Source organism: Pinus tabuliformis, chromosome 8 (assembly GCF_031772625.1).
Source record: "Pinus tabuliformis cultivar Carrire ecotype Pingquan chromosome 8, CPIR1, whole genome shotgun sequence".
Classification (NCBI taxonomy): domain Eukaryota; kingdom Viridiplantae; phylum Streptophyta; class Pinopsida; order Pinales; family Pinaceae; genus Pinus; species Pinus tabuliformis.
In genome coordinates this window covers 446,613,799-446,637,340 of record NC_142294.1, presented here as the reverse complement: position 1 = coordinate 446,637,340, position 23,542 = coordinate 446,613,799, and positions in this window count along the sequence as shown.

The window sequence follows — 23,542 nt, the reverse complement described above, 5'->3', positions numbered from 1 at the left end:
AACAATTCTTCAAATACTTCTAATACTATATTTATTCTAATGCCCTTATTAATAGTCATCCAACACACCCTAGATTCATCATACAAATAATTTTTCTCCCATACAAGATTTAGATTATGTTAATGTGCCATCATCAACCATTTCGTGCGATGTTCTTGTGCTCAATATATTATCAATAATTGCATCTAATATTTATGATACATTTCCATGTATATTCTCATGTTATTTTCATTTCAATGGATTTTCAATTACTTCAAAGACATGGACATAAAAATTTATGATATTTTGAAATTAACATGCATTTTAAAACCTATTATGGAGTATGTCCTTATATCCAACCTTTCTTCTAGTACAACTCTACATTTTTTTAACTTTATGAGCCTGTAATTTCACCATGTAATGCATTGATATGTTGTGTCTCCAACTACATATATATGATAAAAAACTGATGTGCCAAGTGAAATTCATTGTAACTTTCTCAAAACTTGTTAATTCTTGAACCCTTCCCAAGAGTGAAATTTTGTAACATGCTACGTGTCCAATTTTACAAAATTGATTCTAAATTTTTTACCTAAACATTTGTATATGTCAACGTTTGTATATGTCTCCTAAAAATTCTAAAGATTCTGCATTTTGGAACTTCTCTTGAAAAACGTTATAATGAATGTATACCAATGACTCATTTGAAGTTAATTTCTATTACAAACATTAACTTCCAAAGGGTGTATATTCAAAATTATAGAGACTAAAAATATAAATTCAGCAACCTTTATGTCAATATCTCTCCTTGGTCTCGTAAAAGTTTCATGTTGCAAATATTCAAAGAGAAAGTTATAGAAAAATCTCCATGATACCTCAATTGAAGGTTCAAAATGCTAGATCATAACTCTAACACCAAATTTTATGAATCTAATGCTTAAAAAATGATAAGTACACAAAATATACAAGAATTTAACTATGGATCATAACTCCAACATTGACAAGAGAAATAAGTTACATAATATCTCCTTAAAGAGTAGGAAAACCTCCTATAAATAATCAAATTCGTGCAAACATCCAAATCCCTTGTCTTCAAATAATGACTACATGATCTCTATATAAACATATTCAAGCATTGCACATGTGACCCCTTCATCATTAGCTTGACCCCATTACATAAACATTTACACATTACATCCACATTCAACCCCATGTATGATATTCTTTGGTGTGATATCATATACATTTAAGCCCATATATGCCACCTTTTGGTTCATATCAAACAACAAACCATTTTTATCAATACACAAAGGAATACAAATGCGTTTTTAACACATGATCATTTATTAACATACATGGCTTCCCTTAATATTTTATTTAATATTTCAGTTGGTAAGACTATGTGGCAGTTTGAAAGGGCCCAAAGAAAATTGAAAAAAAATCTTATACATACTCTTAAAAATGCATGTTTATCCATACTTGAACTCATTGCTATGATCCCAATGCCACATTTCATCCCTAACTTCATGCAAAGGCTCTTTCTTCAAATATCCATTACTAATACCTAACTAAAAAAAAATTATTCATTTGAATATCCTTTAATAACTCTTACTTTTATTAGAAATGATGCATTTTTCCATATATTCCCATAAACATAAAGGAACAAATTATTAGGTTACTTCCTTAGAATTATATAAAAAGTAAAAATTTTTCTAAATTATTATTCTTGGTATATTTTTAAATTATATATTTAAAAAAAATAACTAAATTTTATTTAACATTGATACCTTTATATGTCCATAATATGTTGTATCAAAATATATGATAAGTAATTACAAATAAACCCTTGAGCCAACTTTTATTTAACATATCTTCCTATGGTTATATAATATGACACATCAACACATTTTTTTAAACGAATTGATATTATAACAAACATCTTCAAGATAAAATAATTAACTCAGATTTTCGAAACATTAATGTTCAAACCTAATTTCATAACATTTTTACAAGATTCCTGAATTCATTCTAGTTATGAAGGTTGAGCTTTAGAAACTTATTTCAAAACTTTATTGGGCTACATCCTTTACTATTAGTCAAACTGAAGTTTAGTTTTTCCTTATTAAAAAAATCTATATTTCGCACAAATGTAACAACTCATAAAAATTTAGTCAAACTGAAGTTTAGTTTTTCCTTATTAAAAAAATCTATATTTCGCACAAATGTAACAACTCATAAAAATTTAACTCAGATGTAACAACTAATAATAATTTTTTTTAGTGTTTTGGTAAATCTAACAATTTTATATAGAGGAAATATGTAATGTATTTCATATTCAATTTAAAATTAATATTAATTAATTTAATAAAAAACAAAAATAAATATAATTTTGATTAAAAAATTATTAATATTATAAGTCATTATGAAAATGGGAAAATCTTTATCCACCTAACATCAAGTTTATATATATAATCAAAAAATCATTTCATTGTTAACCATTAATAAAATATTTCAACATTTATGTAACATAATATTTTACAAACTTTATATAAAACTGTAGAACTAATATGGAACAAAAATATTTTAATGTGACTATTAATTATAATATTTCAATATTAAATATAAAGCAATTGAAATAAAAAATATGTTTAAAATATTTTATTATTATATGAATTGGAATGAAAAAGATGTATAATTCTTTTTATGAAATTTATAAATTTCATTATAATTTCAAATTTATTGAAAACAAAATAAAAAATCAAATATATTTAAATAACAAACATTTTTTTCATTTTTTATTCTGATAGTAAATATTTCTTTAAATTTTAAACTTAAAAAAAATACTTGTAGCCCACAATTTTTTTCTCAACCTTTAAGGAATCAAGGATTAAAATAAATGTAAATTGATAAAGTATATCCTTAAATAACAAACGTTTTTTTCATTTTTTATTATGATATTAAATATTTCTTTAAATTTTAAACTTAAAAAAATACTTGCAGTCCACAATTTTTTTCTCAACCTTTAATAAAACAAGCATTAAAATAAATGTACATTGATAAAATATATACTTAAATAACAAACATTTTTTTCATTTTTTTATTATAATAGTAAATATTCCTTTAAATTTTAAGCTTTAAAAAATACTTGTAACCGGCAATTTTTTTTCTCAACCTTTAATAAAACAAGAATTAAAATAAATGTACATTGATAAAGTATAAAGAATGAGAATACATATTACTATGACAAGAAAAGAAAGATATGTCCCCTTTACATTGATATATAAAGTCCTTGTAAAGCCATTTTTACAAGTGATCTAAAATTAACATACTTGTTAACGATGCAAATGACACACTTGTTAACAATGCAAATGATGGTCACATTGCATAATAATGTTTATAACAAAAAAAATTAGCATATAATAATAAAAATTGTGTGTTGTGATAATTTGTTTTATGCTATAAAAAGTAGCTATACAAGACCATTACAGCATAATATGAGATAACGTGAGCTTCCTTACCCATCTTCATGCATGTCAAATACAAAAATCAAATTTTTGCATCTAATGGGATATTCTGTAATAATCTGATAATCACACACCCTTTCTTTTTTTTGCTAAAGCAAGAGTGTTTCCTTCTCATTCAATGGCTAAAAAATTATAAAACTATGTTACAAGTCCTGACCAAAAGTCAACGGGAGCAGCCGCTGATCGCCAAACCTTAAAAATCAGGGCTCAGTTCCGCAAAACTCTATGAAAAAATGGTTGGGGGATGAAAACTGCAACTCAAAATGCCTACAAATTGATAAAACCCATGGACATGAAAGGAAATTAAACCTAATTCAAGGGTTCTATCAGGTTTGTCTAGGGGGATAAATCCCATGCAACTTTTACATCCAAAACCTAGGAGCCACCACGATGATCACGATAAACTCGGAGGATAATGCATCCAACTAGCTCTATGAACTGAGGCCATAGATCTTCACCCACCAAATTTGACGGTTGAGGAGAATATCAGGTGGAGAAGAAGCTCAAGGATAACCCGCCCGATATAGGCAGTTTTCTCTCTCCGCCCGCATCCACGTGGTGATTGATTAATGGCATTGGAGGAAAACCATGAAAAACCACTTGGGGTCTTGGGAGTGCCCGATAAACCACTAAACCACTTGACCTCTATTTTCTTTGAGAAAGGAAACCGCTCTTTCTCCGCATCCTTCTATCCATTAGAAAAGTTTTCGTCGTGCCAATGCTGAGATCTTCTACTTGATGAACCCTTGTCTTCCATTCACTTAATTTCCCAATTTCTATGTCTCCCTCATACTGTGATAATGCTCATTGTCTGCACACGCCAGACTATGGCATTCCTCTCGCAAATTCCCTGCAGGTGTTAGCTCCCACTTGTAAATACTGTGATCATTTTTACAGAGCACCCCTTCATTTGCCAGCCAGTCCGCTAATCTGTTGGCATTTCTGTGCACATGTTCAAAACTTAGGGTTCTTAGGATTCTTATATGTGATTGAATACGACGATAGACCTACAAAAGTCTCTAGTGGTTCAAGAATTTCTCTGGAGCAGATCCATTTGCTATTTTTTTATAAAATTGATTGTTAATTCAAAATTAGCTTCTATTATGGAGTTCGTCATATTGAGATCTCTCAGAATCTCTAAGCACTGCTCTATGGCCATTAGTTTCACCATGTTGTTGGTAGCATTCCCTAAATGATAGTGGAAGATGACTATTATATTCCCCTTGTCATCTCTTATAGCTCCGCCATACCCTGCAACCCCAGGGTTTCCTTTCGAGGCTCCGTCTGTATTGAATTTCAAGTAGCTAGGGGGGGTTGCCAGTAATCTTGCCTCATTGTAGCGTGTGTTGCAATCTGGATTGTGCCCTACGGGACCAACTTCTGAAGGCCTAAAAGTAGAAAAATGCGAGCCTCTTGGTGTGATGGAGGATTCTCAAGAGGTTGCTTCTGAATGGTATTTATAGTTTCTTTGAGTTTCCTTAGGAGCTGAGCTATTATGTTTTGGGGTGGGCTAGATTTATCATTGAAAATTCTGTTATTGCGTTCTTTCCAAATATTCCAGATTAGAAAGCCTGGTATCAATGTCCAGGCTGTGTTGACAGTCTCATTCTCAAAAGGTTTTTTGCTCCAACTCTTTAAGTTTTTGGAGATGTCGTTTTCAGCCTTATCAGTTTGTCTGAAGATAGAGGCAACCCAGTTCCATAAGGTTGAGGTGAAGGTACAAAGGCTGAGAAGGTGATCCTTGGTTTCTTCCTAGATACCACATAACTGGCATCTGATACCACATAACCGGCATCTGGAGGGTCCTATGGAAGCAGCCTCACTGGATGAAAATCAAGATGTTTATGTGGATGGTTCATCACTAACCAATGGCAATATCTTTGGCTTATTTGAGGTTGAAGTTGCCCTCACTGCTTCTTCCCCATCTAAGTTGATCAGTGAAAGTAGAGATCAAAATTTTTCTCTTTTTCAACATGGGTCTTCAGAGGAGTCTCTTCAATATAAACTGGTACTTTCCATGTTCTCCATTTGTCATTGTTCCTTGTCTTATCCCAAAAGTTGCTAACATTTTCTAGTCCTTTGTTGATAATTTCCTCTTTGAGAATATCGAATCCTTCTCTACCTAATTTAGATTCCTGCTACCAGTTATCCTACCAAAACCAGGCAGGGTTCCCATTTCCGATCTCCCAGAAGCTATGTTTCTGAGCTAAAGCTCTGTTCTACCAAGCATTGTTCCAAATATGGGAGCCTCGGATATGTCTTGTCATTCTGATCAAGTCCCATTCTTGCCAGTCCTTTGCATATTTCTATTTCCAGAGCTTGGCCCATGGGTTGCTTGATTCCTTCAGCCATCTCCACCAAAGTTTGGCCCCCAAAACCTTTTTGAGAGTTTCCAGGTCATGGAGACCTAGACCCCCATGAGGTTTGGGTTCGCAAAGTTTGTCCCAAGCTACCAAAGCCCATTTCTTTTTTTCATCACGTTTTCCCCAAAGAAAATATCTTTGCATGTTCCTGATTTGTTGGGCTACTCTTGTAGGAACAGGAAGAGCTGAAAACATATATATTGGAATCGATTGCAGGACCACCTTTGTGAGAATGAGCCTGCTTGCTAGATTTAAAGATCTACTTGTCCATTTGCTGATTTTTTCCTTCAGTTTACTAGTCAATGGCTCTCAAACTTCCTTGTTCAAAGGTTTGTCAGTGAGCGGTATTCCCAGATATTTGGAGGGGAGATGGTCTCTTTGAAAGATGATAATTCTGGAGAGGTTTCTCTGAATGGAAATATTTGTATTGAAAAAAAATACTTTAGATTTTGAGAGACTTACCTATGTACCATCTGCGAGAGAAAAATCTTGCAGAATTTGTTTGTAAGGTTTGTCTTCTTTAACCGTTGGTATGCCTTGTAACATGGTGTCATCTACAAATTGGTGATGAGTCAGAGTCTCCGTCCTAGGTGAGCTTGAGACTGTGGATTGTGCCTTCCATTTTGGCAGAAGTGATTTCTTTACCTAATCCTTCCATCATAAGGATAAAGAGAAAGGGAGAGAGTAGATCTCCTTGCCTAGGACCTATCAAGGGCCGAAAGGATCTGGATGGAGAACCATTGAGAAGGATAGAAAAGCTAGCAGATGTTACCAAAGCCATAACCCATCTTATCCAATTTTGGTCAAAGCCATAAGCTATTAGAACTTCTTTGATGTATAGCCAGCTTAGTTTGTCATAAGCTTTCGCTAGGTCCAGTTGAATGATCATCCCTGCTTACTTATTATTCTTGAGAGAGTGCACTATTTCATGAGCTTGAATGATGTTATTGAGAATTTGCCTTCTTTCCACATATCCAGTTTTCTCCTCCGACACGAAAGTTGGAAGAATGGGCTTGAGTTTGTTTGCAATAACTTTGGAGATGATTTTGTATATTACATTATAAAGGGTTAAGGGTCTGAATTTATGTGGAGTCATTGCTTTATCCTGTTTAGAAATTAGGGATATGAAGGAGGTATGTAGCACTTTTAGGATTTTTTTGAAATTCTTGAGTCCTCCACCACCTCCAGAATGTCCTATTTGACAATTTCCCAGCTTGCCTTGAAGAATTCAATGTTGAAACCATCTGATCCAGGAGCTTTCCCATTGTGCATCTCATTTATTAATTCTTCTACCTTGTCTTCTATCACTAGTCTGTTGAGATTATAATTATCTTCCTTGGTCACAAGTTTTGGAACATGTTGCGTAAATGTTTTAATAGCTAGCAATCTGTCTAAGATAGGCTCCTCTGTTATATTTTAAAAAAGTTGTATCAGAATGGATTCCATATATTTTTGTGTGCTTAACTCTTTCCCTTGAGGATCTATGAGCTTTTTGATTCGATTATGAGCCCGATGTTCCACGGTTAATTTGTGAAAAAACCTTGTATTTCTTTCTCCTTTTTTAAGCCACTGCACTCTTGATTTCTGCTTCCAGAAGATTTCTCCCTACTGACATCTGGTATCCCATTCCTGTTGGAGAGAGTCAACTTGCAATTTCCTATCCTCAGTGAAGCCTTCCTTGATAAGAATTTGGCTAATTTTCTCTAGCTTTTGTTCCATTTCTCTTTTGGATTTAAAAATATTTCCAAACTCAGTTTTGTTCCAATCTTTGAGTTTGACCTTAATGTGTTTGAGTCTCTGTTGCAGAATGAAAATTTTCATGCCTTGAACAGGTAAATCTTCCTTCCACCACTTATCAATATTGGAGATGAAGTTAGGGTGAGTGAGCCAAACATTTTCGAACCTAAAAGGTCTGTTCCTTGGAGTGCCAATAAAAGAAGCTTCTAGCTCAATTGGCCAGTGGTCCAACCCTCCAAAAGAAGGGATAAAATCAATCAAGTTAGCTCTAGAGAGGAAGAGGTTCTCCAAGATGAGGAATCTATCTAGTTTTGAGGAAACTTGGGAAGCTCCTCCCCTCTTATTGTTCCATGTGAAGGTTCCATTTGCTGTTTCTAAGTCCACTAGCCTCAAGTTGATTAGGAAGTTTTGGAAGGTAATATCTAGTCTCTTCTTATTACTCTAGTTCCTCCTTCTTCTTTTTTCCGTAAGAGATTTGATCATGTTGAAATCTCCACCCAAAATCGAGGGCATTACTGGGTGTCTCTCCCTTAGCTCCTCAAGCGAGGTGAGGAGCTTGAGTTTGTCTTTAGATTTTTGAGGACAATAGACATTTGTAACCATATAGATTTCCTTATCACCCAAAGGTTGGATAACCATTGAAAGGTAGTTCTTGGATGCTTTTGCATCTAGAATGACAAATTTTTGAGGATTCCAAAGAGTAAGAATCCCACCCGCTGTATTATTGGCTTTGACTTCTAGGTGCTCATATTTACTGAGCCATTTGTTATGTATCTCCCAGATTTTATCTATTGAACATTTTGTTTCCTATATGAACACCATATCTAGGTTTTCTTCTTTTAATCTGTTGCTGAGATTCCTTTGTTACCTTTTACTTCCTAGACTCCTGATATTCCAAGTTGTGACCTTCATAATGAGGGGTTTTTGAATGAGTAACTGGTGAGATCTTTCATCTTACCTGAGTTGATCATGAGCTTTCCACACTCTGTTAGTAGCTCATTTTGTCTTTTTCTTGCTCTTTTACTGCCTAGGTTTTTGGGCGAGTGTCCTGATATTTCCTCCATTGATTTGACCCCTCTATGGTCCTGGCTTTCATGGCTTCTTTTGATTTCTAAGGCTTTTGTCTGAGATCTCCAGAGGAAGATCTGTTGTACTCTGTCAAACTCCTCTTCTGGTAGGGAATATATCCCTTTGTTGGTTCCCTGGTTTAATAATTTTTCTAGATCAAGATTCTCCCTCTCAATAATCTCATGTAGTTCTTGGTCCTCTGTCCCAACTTCACTTGGGGTCATCTCTTGGCCCTCGCTTCATTCCATGTTGTTTGGTATGGTTTCCTATTGTTCGTTGTTTTCCTGTATTATTTCCATGCTATTCTCCTTTTCCTTCTCTGTGGGATGGTTGTCTGGTGTAACGACCTTTTCAATATTCCCCCTTCTTCTTCTAAAATTTCAAAATTGTTGCGACTTGCTAGTTTGTTTTCACTCTGCTTTTTCTGGTAATTTCTTCCTCCTCCTTTCCCTCTACCTCCCAGCTTGGTGAATCCTTTAGGATCTTTGCCTGTGTTGGTTCTCGGATTATCCTCCCTTTTGTTTTGTGGGCAGTCTCTAAAAAGGTGCCCATTTTCATGACATTTCCGACATCTAAAAGGGACATGTTCATAGTCGACCACCTGTACCCATTCCTCATCATAAACTTCTATGACAACTTCATCCGGGAGTGCTCCCGATTGATACATTTCCACACATATTCATGCAAAGGAGGTATATTTTCCTCACAGAGTTGCCTCTGATACTTTTAGAAAATGTCCTAATTTATTTCCTATAGCTTTTAAGGATTCAAGTAGCTAATAATCTAGAGGTAGGGAGTAAAGCCTTATCCATACCAGGACTGATGTGAACGTTTCTCGCTCTGGGATAAAGTTCATTACCCAGGGTCGCATATATAGTCCTGCAGCAGCATAGAAATAGGGTCCTCCTTCAAACACTCAGTCTTTGTCCTCTAGGCTAGTGAAAACCACTATGAAGAAACCGTTGGACCCTAGATGCAGAGTTACATCTCCCTTTGGTTTCCAGTTGTTTCTTATCCATATGTACATATTCTTCTCTGTGGGCCATATACCCATAAACTTGCATATAATAGCATAAGTCACCATGTGATCTCTGCGCTCCTATAGTGCAGGATCATTCAGAACCACCCGGGGTTTGATGGCAGACTTGGGCTTAAAGGGTCCTGCTGCAAATTTGTACACATTCTTGTGATTGTTGTCCTTTGGTCTCTACTCCCTTTTGACCGGCCCGTGAGTTTCTTCCTATTCATTAGCTTTGCTGCTTTCCGGTGCTTTTGAGTCTGTCTTCCTTTTTCCAGACTCCAAGGGTTTCCTGAATCCGTTCAAACTCATTTCCCTGCTTCTATTTGATACAACGTTGTTGTAGGAGGGAGTGGAACTCCCTCCTCCTAGCCCCTCCATTGTTACCAGCTCGCTCCTCCTATTGCTCCATGCTCTAAACCCTAGCTCCATTCTTCCCCCTCAATCATAGTTTTTGAGATCGTAAAATAGGTATTCTATAATCACAACACCCTTTCAATGTAGTCAATTCATTTTTTAATATACAAAGAATTAAAATAGATTCATTTTAATTTCAAATTTATCCGAATAACTTCAGGTGGGAAATATTTTTTCATGATGTTTTTGGATACGTGATAAAAAAAGGAATTCAAATAGATGTACATTGATAGAGTCTAAATGAGAAAAGGAAATTGTCTTCAAAAAATATATATATCTCCTTTACATTGGTTATGATGCTGTACTTGAACAGAATAAATTCCTTGTAAAACCATTCCTACAACGATGTACGCAATCCAAACACATCCAAATGTTGTCAAACCATTCTTCCAAGTGATTTAAAATGGAGACACATGTTCATTACGCAATCCAAACATATATGGATGAAGTTCAGACATTCATAACAAGAAGTTTTATCACGAAAACGTTTACATCTATAATAATAATAATTATCTTTCTCCCCATAACTTGTTTTTATAGGTAAAAAGTAATAATATCACACAAATGTTTATATCTATTATTATTATTATTATGTTGATAATTTATTTATATCTATAATAATAATAATTATTATTTTTCTCATAGGTAAAGAGTAACAATACAACACCATTATAACATTAAACATGATATAAGGTGAGCTCCCTTACCCATCGAAAGGCATTTTACATATTAAAAACAGTTTTTTTATAAAACACCATTACAACATTAAATGTCAGATAAGGTGAGCTTCCTTTTCCAGAGAAGGGCATGCGAGATATAAAAATCATTTATATTTATACGAATTAAGTATGAGATAAGCTGAGCTTCCTTACCCATCGAAGGGTCACATAAAAAAAATGTTTATATAATGTGATACCCCGTAAAAACCCGACACCTCTTGATGACATTATCTAATGTCAGTCTCTGAGCATAACTAATTGTGGGGATGCACGAAATCCAATCCTGAAATTTGCAATCATGTCCGCAAATAAAAACCATGAAATTGATGTCAGTCAGGTGCTCCATTAAAGGAAAAGAAATTCATGCCATTATTTTATGCTATTTAGATTATAGTCTTCGCTGGTTTGTGCTTGTACTTTGCACTTCATCCTTTCTGTTCTTAACCACAGATCAATTATTCCGTTTTTTTATTCACTCCACTCAGGCGTAACGTTTTCTCATTAAGAAAAAAGCATGATGATATATTAATAGATAAATTATATGACATGACATAAGGAGGATAGAGTGTAAGGAGGATAATGTGTGATTTGATCAACACCAAAAGCACAAGATAGATCATCAATACAGCTAAGAGACATTTTCAACATATCTTATACATCTAAAAGAAGCTCTATTAGGACTATATGTCACATCCTCTCAATGTGCAGCAGAAAATAGATTATAGACGTATATAACAAAAATACAAAAGGAGTATTTGACCGAGAAATGGGAAGTCGCCCATATCAAAAATGTATTGTTCCCAAGTGATCTCCAAGTACCATTTGCCAATCGTCCACAGCAAGCCTTTCTTAGATAATTTGTCCGCTTCCTTGTTCAGATTCCTTCCAATATGCTGGATTGTGGAGTAGCCATGGAGTTGCCATAGAATTTTGATCCTTTCCAGTCATCCCTGTAGCATGGGGTTATTGATAGAGGCCCTCTCCATGATCTGATCAATGATAATCTTCGAGTCTCCATAAATATGCAAAATGGGGTTTCCAAGGAAACTGTTGAACCACAGAAGCCCCCAGAGAGCTAATGCTTCTGCTTTGGTATTGGTACTACAACCACTATTCCAGTAGACCCTGTATGACAAATAAGCAGTCATAGATATCCAAAAGCCACATGCACAAGAGTTCCTTTGGGAAGCCCCATCAAAAAATCCCATAGGGTATATGAATTGTGTATTTATATGCTTTTGTGGACTGTTATTAGTGCATGGTGACTGTGCAGAAAATATTGAAAGATTAGTGGTGATTCTTTCAATGACCAAAAATAAATCGTCCCTAGAGTTCTGGAATATACTTTTGTTTCTCCAATTCTAGATGGCCCAGAAGAGGAAAAGGGGGATGGCTCTCCAGGCAGATTTTTGAGCACTCCACCACTTTAATGAGTCCCTGATGCAGATATGGTGAATGTACAGGAAGCCAATGAGGGAAGCTATCTTTTTCCATACCTGAATAGTACACTGGCAGTGGAGAAAGATGTGTTCATTATCCTCAACATCATTTTTGCAAATAGTGCTTATCCCAAGGTCATGCCAATTTTTTTTCTGTACATTCTCCCATACAAGATTTATGTTATGATATACAAGCCATGTGAAGAGTATAACATTTATAGGAGCTTTCGTTTTCCAAAAGGCATATAATATTTGGTTTTCCCCGTGCTTGGCGACCATGTTGGATAGAGTAGAGTAAGTGTCAGCAACTATGATGTTATCAATTGCTGTCCTTCTCGACCATATGATTCTGTCCTGTGATTTTGTGCAACAAATTCCGATATGGTTCATTGTAGATATAGTTTGATTCCTCAATCATGACAAGATGGATGAAGCTCTAGGTATTGGATTCCTCAATCATGACAAGAAGGTCATCTTTGAGGGTATCAAAAAAATGTGTGAAAAGTTTGATCATCCATCCATCAGGATCAGGGCGTTTGTCTCCCTTAAATGACTTGAGAGCACCCAAAAGTTCTTCTTCAGAGAATTCCATAAAGAAATCATCATTTTTCTCAGAATCATACATAATTGGGTAAGGATCACTTCCCCAAACAATGTCTTCAGCAGAAATATTATCATTGTTGCCATATGCCATTTGGAAGAATTAGAGAGCAGCATCGCTGATCCCCTATTGAATTCGGTGAATGTGTCCATCAGCGTCCATAATCTCCCATATGGTGTTTATATTTTGGTGATGGTTAGCATATCTGTGAAATAATTTGGTGTTGCAGTCACCTTCCTTCAACCATATCACCCTGCTCTTTAATCTCCATGCAGATTCTTCCATAGTAAGGAGTTGCTTCTTCCTTAGTTCCAATGATTGAATATTGGACCGAATGTCAGCAGGAAGATAATGAGTAGACATGGTGGGATGGATGGAGTCTAGTTTATTTTGTATATCAATGAGCTCCTTTCCATTATCCATGATTTCCTATTTCTTCCAGTGTTTGACGTTCCCCTGGAGGGAGTCAAGTTTATCCAGAATGTTGACCATGGGGGAGTTACCAGTTAAACAAATTTGGTCCCAAGTTTCCACCACCAGTTTGTTAAAATCAGGATCCCCCAAAACTGGTCTGTTGAATTTGAAGGGGATGCGTGTGCGAAATTCCATTTTCCTCCATTGAAGAGTGATGGGTCTATGATCTGATATGAAGTTGTTGATGATGTTTGCCCGGACATCCCCCAAACGGCCAAGAAATTGTTCATGGATAAGAAAGTGATCCAATCTCTTTGCAACGTATGCCAAGCGAGTACGTCCATTGCCCCAGGTAGGGGAAATTTTGGTGGGGAAAATGTCCATAAAGTTGTGCATGAGAATGGCATCTTGTATTTTCCTAGCTAGCAGGTCAACTTTCCTGAAACATCCCCAACTTCATCCAGACTGATAGTGCAATTTAGATCCCCCGCAATGATAAGTGACTCCAGGTCCATCAAGCCAAAAGATAAGAAACAGTCCAAGAAGTCCTCTATCTCTGTATGGAGCATATATGTAGAGGATGTGTACACAGCCAGGCAGGCCATGAGTGCTTCCTTCCAGCAATATACCAGTGAAACACTTATAGGCCTTTATATTGATCCATCTGGGATCCCATAAAGCCACCAAACCACCCGAGAGACGTGCAGCAGCAGTAGTAGATATATACCAGTTCAGAAACATTTTCCGAAAGTATTTGATAGTTCAGGGAACATTATGCATAGTTTCTTGAATAAGGATAATGAAGGGTTGTAAAGACAAAAAAAGGTGTTTGAGGGCTAAGTATTTAGGGGTGGCCCTGAGACCCCGGATATTTAGGGAAATAATGCACGTCATGGGACATCCTTCTCAGGGAATGGTGCTCTAAGGGCCCGTGAGGGGGAGATGTCAACAATGGGGATGTCAACCAAAAAGCGGTCCATTGGGGAGGAAAAAGGATTTGTATTGGGACATCCCTGAAAATGACGACTACCTTGGTTGTGTTTCCTTCGCACAGTAATGTTGCCCGCCGAGGTAGGGCTGATGTGGGGAGATGATTGACCCCCTGGCTTATGGATAGTGAGGGTATGAAGGTCTAAAGTCTTCCTTTGTAAAATGAAGTCCAGGTCACTCCCGACAGAATTTGTAGGTGATGCAGTAGGTGAATTTGAGGGTGTAATGCTGAGGCATGGACCTTTATCCTTAGACTAACAGCAGGGTGGTACCGGGGGGTAGAATATGCTATGTGCGATGTGGAGGGCATGTCATGATATGGATGGGGAACAGCGAAAGGGGTTGGAATGTCCTGAATGGTGGTAGGTTCAGGTGGTAGATGACATATGAAAGCTGGTGGACTGTTAGAAAGAGGAAATTTCGATTTGGGAGACGCATTCGGGGAAGATGGAATAGTAATGGTTGATGAAATGATTGAACCAAATGCATGTGGAATATTGAAATTTATGTCTAGTTGCATACCTGGATGTTGCAAATGTTGATTATGTGGCACAATTCATTGTCCATTATGGCTCAGTCGACCTAACATGTCAAAGCAGGAAACCGTGGCACCATTGTAGCATCTTCTACCATGAAAGCATCCACAGGGTCGAAAAGGGCATTGTACTCGCATATGACCCACTCAGTGGCAGAAAGAACATCTGAAAGGTACCCCCCAATAGTCTAGCCTTTGTTGGAGGAAAGTGTCACCCCAATGAAGTTCAATGTGATATGGAAAACCACCGTGATAATCTTTCTCAATGAGAATCCAGGCAACCCTCTTGTCCTGTGCCCCTAGACATCGTGGGTCAACATAGATAAATTTTCCAATGGCATTGCCAATATCAGTGAGTGCTTGTTTGGTCCATAATTCAAGTGGTAGGCCTGGTAATTTTACCCCAGACCAGTTTGTTGGAAGGCGTATTGTGAAGAGGATTGTACCCTATGTACCATTTATGAAGGGTGAGGAAACATTTTCCATGAATCCACAGAATGGCTTTAATTTTCTCCAAGTCCTCCTGACTGAAAAAATGAAAACTATACCATCCCTTCAATAGCCTCACAACCGTAGGCAAGTACCCAAGTATAGTCTTCCATTTCTTGTCAATCCATTTACACATCTTAGAGTCGTCCATCTCCATGAAATACCATCTACCAACTAAGGCGCGTTTCTAGAGACTGTTTACGATCCACCAGTATATCGTTGTCCAAAGCCAGAGCCGAAGGTAGTGGAGTGGTCTTTATAGAGTGGTGCTTTGAATGACGATGATGAAGTGCATGCCCGCCACCCAGCTGATTAAGAGGTGCATGAGTGACATCTAGCACTCTGTTGTTGCCCAGGATAGTACGCCATGCATCAAGTGACAGGGGACTACTTTGGCGGTCATGGTCAGTACAACTAATACAACAAGATTTAGCATCCATGGTGGCATGAATAAGTGCCGAGCTGGTAGATACATCAGAGACATAATCCGCCATGGGTTTGAAGTTCGAGGAAAGGGTGGTGTAGAAGTAAGCAGTTCCTGACAAGATAATAAAGGTAGGCAGCACAGTAGAGGGGGAATGGAATGTCTGACACGAAGAATGGTCCTCCTAGCTTTGGGATTACCAATCCTCAAAGAACGAGGCGATACATGAGCGTGCGAGGAAAATATAATAATATGAGCTGGGAGGTCAGACGCCATCAAGTGAACAGTCCAAAAGGGGAAATGTAATGAGATACTAACAGAGGGAATTATACTCCAGATTTGGACTGATGTGATAATAAATATTCACATGGAAAGGTGTCCCACTGATGTGTTGGTTTACAAGACATGAGCTGTCAGTTAATGCCAGTGCCACCCAAACTAGCGAGGAATTTTAAAGAATCACCCAGAAAATAACCTGGCTGACAAAAAAAAAAAGAGCCAAAAAAAATAGCTGATACGTCAAAGGTGGCGAGCTATGAAGAAAAACCAGACACTGAGGAAAGAAAAAACCATACAAAATGGAAGATATATCCAAGAAACTAGCTTTAATTCATAGAGATAGGGTGTATTGTGGCCTGTAAATGGTTTTAGAACCCAAATTCACAATAGCAGAAGTAACACTCACTATAGAATAACCACAAATCACAATATTGAAACCTGCACTACTTCCAAGGTCTAGAGATGATTAAGTGGTTTGAAAAATTGAGCCACAATGGAATTTGTATACTAATCTAGCTAGAAGCTAGCCTGAAGATGGAAAATATGGAGAATACATCCCTAATGGCTTCAAACCCCCATGGCATCAGGAAGTGAGTGAAGATTTTAGATGGAGGATTAAACCAGAATATAACTAAATCAGGGACATTAACTTAAACCAGCGCTATGAGCCATCAAGAAAGATTTGCGGACAGTAAAATCAATTTATGGAGCGTTTATAGAACATTGTATGTATACCTGAATAACACTGGTGATATTTGACAGGAGAAACACGCAGACGCCAAGACGCCCCTTTTAGGATGGTGTTGATATACGTCCACCGAAATAACACGATAGTAATTAAAACCAGACCCCAATAAACAAATACTATAAATTTCAGCGAGAAACACAGAATGTAGCGACCACGATTGCACCATCTACTGAGGAGACATAGATAAAACCAATTAAGAGGTTAACCAGTTAGAATTAGAGGTAAATCAAGTCAATCCTCGTAGAGGACACTGAAAGCCTAGTGGCCAAGCATGTATATATGTGGGGGGTTTTTTTCATGTCCCTGCACCATTGTTATCGACAGCTCCCTTGCGTGTTGCACTTCTCAACCCCAACTACTCACCAAACACTTCCAGTCAGGCATAATGTTTATTAGCCAAATAATTAGTTTTCGAAAATATAACTAGTTTAATTGGTTTCTAATAGTGTAATAAAAAAAATGAAAAACTCTTGGTTGTAATATGAATTTTATATATTGTGAGCTATCTTAACTGATTAATTTGAGAAATGTGAAATTTTTGAAATTCAATTAAGTGTCAAACTTGCTACTGGTTCCTAGACACCTCGATAAGAAATTACTTTGATTATATATTTAGAAACTATTTTGATTATTATATCTTTAAAAAGATATGACAAATTGCACAATAGTTTTTCCATAAATATCTCTATCTTTTTATTTAATAGAAACCATACAAAACATTCTACATGATCAACTTAGTCGAAGAACCCAAACTTGCTCGACCCAATAGTTCAATTCCTATATTATATGAGAAACAACAACTTATGGGTATAGGTAATATTTGAAGTTGTGTTTCTTTTTTTATGATGATCCACTGATCCTCGAATCTGCATTTGCTTAAACTGATAGTGCAATGCAAGCGAGCAGGAGGATACCTGTAGTGATCGATGAATCTTCTCCACTCATTGTGCTCTTGAATGATGTCATCTTGTTGTGCTTTATCATGTTTTCCACCTGTTGCTTTAATTTAGTGTGTTTCACCTTATCCTCCTTCCTCGATACCATCTTGACACTCTATGTTTAGTATTAGAACTCGTAGTATTCAGCTACAATGAGTGAACGAATATATACACATAATATCTCAATTCATCTACACAGAAATATATATAAAGGTGTACATTTTCTAGGGCCATGCCATGTCTTCCAATTAGGGTTTGGCAACGGATTACGTCCCGAAATTTTTTCATGCCAAAATTTTGAAGGTGAAATCTGAGCTCAATGCAGACTGCACTGTATTTATGATTGAAATTCATTTCCTGAGGAGCATGGGAAATACTTGCCTTGACTGGGAATATAATCCATGTGCTTATAGCCATCTGTCGCTTTCACGTCATACTGACACTTAGGGATTTTCCCACAACAAATTCCATCAACATGTGACTTTTTTGATCTGGGCAATCTTGGTCACAGCTAATAAAACTAATCCCGGTTCAATCAATCCAAAGGAGCCATCAAACATGAAATATCATGAACAATAAGAATTATTCACAAAACATGGCTTTTGTAATAGTAAGAGTACTTAACAAATGAGTAAGCATGTATAAGTTGTTTATCTTTATTGTGACAACCCACATGCGAAAGACATGCTTGGGCCAATGTTGACGGTAGAGTAAGATTACTTGTTTGGGACATGCCACATGCCCATGTTGCTTATGGTCCAAGTATATGGTGTTGATTTGAGGTAGCATAGGATGTGATATAGCCATGAAAATTGGTGGAGAGGCTAAACCATATGAGATATACAAGACCCAAAAATGGTCTGGATAAATTTTAATTGGTTTGGGAGATATTAAAATAATTAATATTTTTAATGGAGTTTCGAAGTCTAAACTTAGGAAAAATAAAATATTAATGGGCATTAATATAAAACTATGTTAGAATGTTCCAAAAGTCATGGATCGAGCCAAATCTAATCTTAGAAATTGATTAGAGATTTAATATCAGTCATTGATTGACCAACGAGAAAAGTATAAGAGGAAGCTTGAGGGTCAGTGGGAGAACACACCAAGAGAGATCAAGAATTCAATTTTCTAGGGCAGGGTTTGTTGAGGAAATTGAGTTAGTGATCTGAGTTGCAGCTGAGGTGCATTGAATACATAGCAGAGAGGCAGAGTTTGTACCAGAGAGGCAGCATATAACCCAGTGAGGTTGACGCAGAGGCAGCTGGAGGCTACGCAAAGGAAGATGCGAGCTGCGCAAAGCCAGAGAGGCTAGTGTGTGAGATGCAAAGGCTAGCAAAGCTGATGCAGGGCCTAGAGGCAACGCTGGAGGATTTCATGGGACAAACTGGGAGCCGGTGAGCCAGATAGGGTGACACAGTCCCTATCAGAGTGACGGGGAGCAACAGAAGTTGCAATTGTTTCTATGGGAACATCCATTTGGTGATTTATTAGCTGGAATATCTATCTCCCATTGAGAGATACTACTGCCAAGGGAATTCTCGGTTGGGTGAACCATTTCTAGCACCTTGGTTGTATTCTAAAAAATGCATAATAATAAAACCCTTTGAATAGCTACACTGGTTTTCCTGCATTGGGTTTTTCTAGGTACATTACTCCAAAAACAACAGTATCACCTGTGTGCTTGTTTTTTTCAGTTGATGATTTGTATGTGTTGATATTGTACTTGGATTTATTTTTAGTATTTACATGGTAAATAATTTGTTAAGTAACTGAACAAGTAGGAAGAAATAAATCAGATAGTATAGGAAGAATCTCTAATCGATAGAATTAGAAATTCCAACATGGTACCAGAGCATGGTTGCAAATCACAGGATAACTGAAGGCATCAGCTAGTGAAGCAATAACAATAGATTCATCTATCACGAGTGACAGAGTTGATCCATGCAATAAGTGGTACAGGAAGGAGTGACACAGAGAGACTGCGTCATCATTCTGGGCCAGAGAAAGGCAGCACAGACACTAATGGAGGCATAATCAGGCTCACGCAAAGGACAGGAGTGCTAACACAGTTGGCTAGGGAAGTTGATTTGCCGGTGTCGGGATTTGCACAGATCCAAGTGGCTCAATCCTTTAGTTTCTGGGGTATAGGAGGCTGTAGGTAATTTACGGAGCCAAGATGGTGGTGTATTGTGGTCAGAACAATACCTAACATGGAAATACCAAGGAGGAGGGATTTCCAGAAGGGAAATTGAGACTCAGAGGGAGTCAAACCCAGAACTTCCACACAGGAAGTTGAGAGACTCAGCAAAAGTCAAACAGAGGACTTCTAGGAGGGAAGTAGAGAGACTCGGAGGAGTTGGAAGAAGAGAAGCATAATGGTCGTGAATGGACTGAGAAATCAGGATAGGTTGGATGGAGCATCCAACTTCATGGTCTTGAAGGCCAAGATCTTGTCCATTCTACACAAATATCACATCAAGGACTTCGCCTTGAAAACAATAGTGATCCCAGTTGACCCAACTGAAAATTATAAGTACGAGGAGGCAATGGCCAGGGTGAAGTGCATCATCCTTGATGTGGTTGAGGATCATGTGGTGCCACATATTGCTGAGAAGGACACGACAAATGAGATTTGGGATACCCTGAAGAAATTGTACCATCATACTTCCATGCAAAGGAAGATGGTACTTGAAAATCAGCTGCGGTCATACCAGATGCAGAAGGGAGAGTAGATAGATGTCTTCCTTAGTTGATTGAAGGAGATCCGTGACCAGCTAAATTCCATAGGGGTCATGCCAGATCAGGAATTGATAGTGAGGACCGCATTGAACGTAGTCTTAGAGGATTGGGAGGAGGTGTTTGTCTAGAGCATACTGGGCAGGTCGAGCCTTCCAAATTGGGAGGAACTATGGGTGGTTCTTCAGACGGGTGACCAAGGTGGGGAGTAGTGGAAAAGGGGTTATAATCAAGAACGAGGAAGAAGAGGATGTTGCTCTAACATTTGCGGGAAAGCATGGGAAAAGAAAGAAGAAGGACCTCTCCAAGGTAAAATGCTTCCATTGTGGGGAACTAGGTCATTTTTCGAACCAGTGTCCTAGGAAGAAGAGTAAGGGAGAGGCTTCTGAGACAAAGGAAGTGCCAGCGAGGGCAGAGAAAGAAGTCGAGGAGGATGACGATTGTGCCATGAGTGCTCATGTGCCACTTGATAAGAAGTGGGGAGACATCGAACTGTAGTTAGACGGACTACAGGCGATGAGGGGCAGTATCCTTTAGGTACCCAACCTCTTCGATTATACCTTGCTATGGGAGCCTCGAAGAGGAGTAGCAGGACTAATGGATGTCAGTAGAGACGGATGCGGATGAAGTGCCAGAGAGTGCTACAGAGTAGGAATACTTGGACAAGGCGAGGCTAGCAAGCTGCAACAGTGCGAGAGTCACAGGAGTGTTTCACCAGTGCAGGATGACACAAACAGGTGTGCAATGGTGTGAGATGCAAGTAGTTGTCGCAACAGCATAAAGGTCAGTATAGGGAGCACTTGTTAGCAGTAGAGGGAGCTTTAGCAGAGAAAGAGTCACTAGCCAGACAGGGATGTCGGAGTTGGGTGGATCAGTTACTTACTTCTCAGTAACTGAGTTGCAGTACAACAATTAGTAGTGGAAGTGCTATGGGCAGCACAATGCAGCATGATGAGAGGGGATGCATTGCAGATGCAGTGATGGGAGGATGAACCAGCAACAATATAGATGCAACAGTGGCAATGGCAGGCCCATGGGCAATAGTATAGGATGGAGCAGTGCAGAGGATGTTTGGTGGGGAGCCCTAGCATCAACACAGAGACTGGCGTTGGATAATCAAGGTGATACTTAGTATGGAGTATTACTAGAGAAAAGTCCTCACTAAGAGGGAGTGTCAATTTTGGGTAGCATCGTATGTGCTCTAGCCATGCAAATTGGTGGCGCAGCTAATGTACATGAGATCTCTAATCCGCAAAAATGATTTGGATAGATTCAAACTAGTCTAGGAGATATTAGAATAATTAATATTTTTAATGGAGTTCCTAAGTCTAAAATTAGGAAAAATAAAATATTAATGCGTATTAATATAAAACTGGGTTAGAATGTTCCAAAATTCATGGATCAAGCCAAATCTAATCTTAGACATTGATTAGAGATTTAATGTCAGCCATTGATGGACCAACGAGAAAAGCATAAGAGGAGGTTGGAGGGTCAATTAGAGAACACACCAAGAGAGATCAAGAATTCGATTTTCTAGGGCAGGGTTTGGCGAGGAAATCGAGTGAGCGATCTGAGTTGTAGATGAGGGATAGTGAATCCATAAGAGAGAGTTAGAGTTGCTACCAGAGAGGCAGCGTAGAGCCCAGTGAGATTGACACAGAGGCAAGTAGAGGCTATGCAGAGGAAGTCAAGAGCAGCGCAGAGTGAGAGAGGCTAGCGTGTGAGACAAATAGGGTCTACGATCTGATGTAGAGGCTCCAAAATATGACACAGAGGCTAGGACAACTAACGCAGGGCCTAGACACAGTGCTAGAGGGTTTCGTGGGATAAACTAGGAGGTAGTGAGCCAGATAGGGTGACGTAGTCCCTATCAAAGTAACGCAGAGAAACATAAGCTACAACTGTTACTGTGGGATCGTTGATCTGGTGATTTATCAGCCGGAATATCTATCTTTGACTGAGAGGTACTACTGCCGAGGGCATTCTCTGTTGGGTGAATCATTTCTAGCACTGTGGTTGTATTTTGAAAACTGCATAATAATAAAACCCTCTTAATAATTGAACTTGTTTTCCCACATTGGGTTTTTCTGGGGACATCATTCCAAGAACAACGGTGTCACTTGTGTGCTTGTTTCTTTTAGTTGATGATTTGTATGTGTTGATACTGTACTTGTACTTATGTTTAGTATTTACATGGTAAATAACTTGTTAACTAACTGAACAAGTAGGAAGAAATAAATCAAATAGTACAGGAAGAATTCCTAATCGATAGACTTAGAAATTCCAAGATATGGAAGATGTTAGAATAAGATCATATACATTGAATTCTATGTGCATTTCATCATATTGGACTTTCAGTGAAATATCCCTAATAGATGGAAATATCCTTCGCTTACATATTATTTTAGTCCTAAAAGTTTTATTATATGTTTCTTTAAAAACTAATATAAAGTGATGTTATTTTATTATATTTGTAGGTTTTAACCCCGTACAAAAATTACCTGCATACGAGTTCTAAAACATAGAAAATAAATAATGCACACATATACACAAAGATTTTTCCATGGATCCCAAAACTGGGACTACTAGCTTGACTTTTATTATGTTCTTTTCAATGTTATAATAAATATTTATACATGCCGAAGCATCCAATACCATGGACTGAAAACTTTCACGTCCAAAATCATGTGCGAAAATCATGCACAAAACGATAGGTGGGTCCGCCCAACCTAACATAGGGTCCATAAAGTGGGGTTACAAGTATGCCTCAAACCCCCTATGACCCCCCCGCTACACAATCGGCGCAACGAAGGGGGGCTCTGCCCCCCCTCTAACCCCCCTGGTTAACTGTGTGGGCTAGTCGTGGAAATAATATAACACAACCCAACACTCTCCCACTTGTTGTTTTCTTTCCACAGGGGGCCACAAGAGAGCTTAGTCATTTCTCCAGCATTGAAATGCCCATTGTCTCTCTACACCAAGAGGACTTCTCAGAGCTCACAGATTTTGTCAATGCATCTGCAGTATTCTTCAAAGTGTCCACCTTTACCAGCAACACATTTTTGTCGTTTATCATATCCCTCACAAAGTGATACTGAACATCAATGTGCTTTGTCTTTGA